The sequence below is a fragment of the Centruroides sculpturatus genome, unplaced genomic scaffold, assembly GCF_000671375.1.
Source record: "Centruroides sculpturatus isolate CEXI.00-Female unplaced genomic scaffold, Cexi_2.0 scaffold280, whole genome shotgun sequence".
NCBI lineage: Eukaryota > Metazoa > Arthropoda > Arachnida > Scorpiones > Buthidae > Centruroides > Centruroides sculpturatus.
Window position 1 is genome coordinate 127,278 of NW_019384675.1, and position 3,402 is coordinate 130,679.

A 3,402-nucleotide genomic window follows, 5' to 3' on the forward strand; every position below is an offset into this window, starting at 1 on the left:
AGGATGTGACGTTCTTGGTTACTAAGTTCGGTGTGCTCCGCTTCTGGATTTTTCCTGCGGTTCGTCGTCCCGAAAGAAGTTTTCGCCATCCTGTCCCAGCAACTTTCGCCAAGGATAATCTACTGTGAGAATCACCCCTTCAAGTTGTGCTGTGCACCCCGGAGCCTACGTTTTCCTCATCATCTTCGCCAAAAGAAGAGAAGATCGTAAGATTGAACTTTATTTACGAACTGATTCACTCTGTGGATAGGCCTTACGCCAAAGAAAACAGTAGTTGTAAGCGAAATTTTTATATTTAATAAATAGTTTGCGATGGAAGACCTGTCTCAGTAAGTTTTTCCACTCCCACACGACAGTGCTGACCGCTCGACTGTCGCGACACTTTTTCCCCAATCGGCAAACCTCGCACTGGTGTCCCAGAAGTGGGATTTTAAGTCCCCAATTTCCACCGGGTCAACGACCTCGCATAGACATGGTTCTAATTGTGCAAGCATTTTTTAAAATCATCATACATAGAAACACAAATACAAAAGAAAAGGTGGAATGCATCATTTTATTGATAAATTTAGGCGTAAATTGCCAAAATGTGCAGATCTTAAGACATACATTGAATAATTATGTTAAAATAGAGATCAAATTTCTGCATACAAGTTTTATAAAACTGTTTTCGAATAGTGGTGAAGATATAAATCATGAGGATTGCCAGACTGCTTCCAATATTGTCTTAATAAGTTTCAAACTTGCTTAAGGATTTTGTCAAACTGAGGCTTAAAATGAAGATATTTTATATTATGGGAATGAAAGTTAATGGTCAAAGCAAAATTATCATTAATAGCAACATATTTTTCTTCTGTATAAAAATTTTTGATTAAAAATGTCCAGTCAATATTAGTCAGTTAAGAGCAAGCCATCTTCCAATTATCATGTTTCCAATTGAGAATGCATGATTTTTGAATAGAAATGAAGTGATCAGAGGAAACCAATGAAAACTAATGTTAATACAGATTGTCTCTATGATTAGATGGGACTTCTCTCATAACTGAACAACTGACAGTTGCAGTGAAAGAAAAGATTAAATCTAAAAAAAACAATGTACATGGGGAAAGTAATAAATTGTGTTAATTTAAGAAAATAAAACAATTTGTTAGGAAAGAATCTTTTGGCAGCATCTGAAGTAGAGAAAGTAGGTAAACGATGTCATTCAATGTGAGAGGGATTGAAGTCACTATAAAGTGTTGTGTATTGGATTTGTAGTAATTGTTGAGATAAGTAATAAGAAAAGAAAATAATTTTCCAAAAGTTTTGCAATTTGGTTGCAGTGCATAGACCACAGTAACAATCAGTTTTAACATTAGGAAGTTAATTGTAATAATAGTAGTCAAACCTTGGGTTTCAATTTGTTCCTGAAAGTTTGTTTGAAAACTGATTTGTTCTCAAACCAAAACAAATTTTCCTATAAGAAACAATATAAAATGCATTAATTTATTCCTAACCCTCAAAAGCTTTTTTTACCTTTTTAGCTGTATTTTATGTATAAAAATGTCCACAAATGCCATATAACAACAGATACTATATTATATATAAATCTACTATTTATATATATATATATTAAAAGCAAAATGTTCCATCACTGCCATCTGAAACCATCACTTTAAAAAAAGTGCTGTCAATATTATTAGAGACTCATCTCTGCCCAGATAAAATATAACCAAATCAATCAAGACAGACAAGTACTTTATCCATACTTTCCAAAATATTGTGTGTCAATTACTTTAAATTTTAATTAATTAATTTTGATTATATTTTTAATCTTAGTTTCAGTGTAAAAACCACTGTTTTAATAATTATTTTATTATTTATTTATTTGCTGTTATTTATTATTTTTAATTAACTGGCTATCTAGTAATGATATTGCCGCGGCTTGCTCTTCCCGCTGTGTCATTCATGGGGTAGAGGTTAGCGGCTTGGCCTATCGAGCAGAGGTCGCTGGTTCAACCCTCATTGATGCAAGTTTTTTTTTGTGTGGTTACGTTCTCCCGTTCTGAGAACTTATGTAAATACCAACCAATTACCATGTTTCTACCATGTCTCTGTAGGATATAACAGCCAGCTCTCAGGCTGAGAGGGCTTCTTGTTCTCCTACTGCAAGCTGCAGGAGTTGTACATTGTCTGAGTTAATAAATCCCTTTGTGTTTCTAACGACTGATTGCCGTTTGTTCCCGCGACAATATGCTGTATTCATTGTCATAAGTACTTAGTGTTTTTAAATCCTGATAGTGCTCAGTAAAATCAGGAAATGTAACTAATAAAATGAATGAATGAATGTTACGAGAGGGAGGTTTAATAGAAAAATTAATGAATGACATTCTGGAAGAAGTAAGAAAAGATTTCGAATTTTACTCTCCTAATCATGAAAATCAAGAAAAATTGAAAATGGAAGATATTCAGTATATTTTTTACTGTCTGTTTTCTGTCTATGACATTCCATGTTGTTTTTCTTATTTGCGAAATAGTAATATATCATGTAAAACGATAATTGGATCGACCATTNCTCAACAAAACGAGCTGTTGGGATCAGATTGAAAGAACATATGCGTGACATCCAGCAAAATAAATGTACCACTTCCTTATCAACTTACGCGTCTGATCCAGAAATAACTGCGGACTTTTCAAATGCTAAATTAATCACCACCACCTCATATTTAGACCATCTCAAATGGTTGGAGCAGATAGAATTATGCAAGGCATACAACACTACATCACCGATCAATTCCAGAGATGAGATCTCTCTTTCTTTGGCATGGCAGGCCCCTATTACAACAGGAAATTTAAGTACGTCGTAATCCTAAAGGAAAGGAAGTAAATGGGTTATCTAAAAATTTAAGTGATATGTTTTGTGAGCTTAACAACAAAGTTATTCATAAAATCTTTAAAAACGATGGAAAATATTTAAATATCTGTGAATATGACATAGAAGATATGACGTTCACAGATATAGATCACGTGATTCCGTTCTATCTTTTCGGTTTTAAAAATCGTTCTAAACGAATATTTTTCGTACTTCGTAAATCTTCAAACGATTTTTACCTGAAGATGGACCCGGGAGGGGTCTGAAAACGTTTGTACTATTAAATTTTTTACTTCGCATCGGTTAAAGGTTTTTTATAAGGTACGTGATATTTATTTTTATTCTAAATTATGCCGCTACGGCAAACAGCGCCAATAGCCGAAAGTTCAATTTGTGGTAGTTTTTTAATTTTATTTATTATTTTTAATTAACTGGCTATCTAGTAATGATATTGCCGCGGCTTGCTCTTCCCGCTGTGTCATTCATGGGGTAGAGGTTAGCGGCTTGGCCTATCGAGCAGAGGTCGCTGGTTCAACCCTCATTGATGCAAGTTT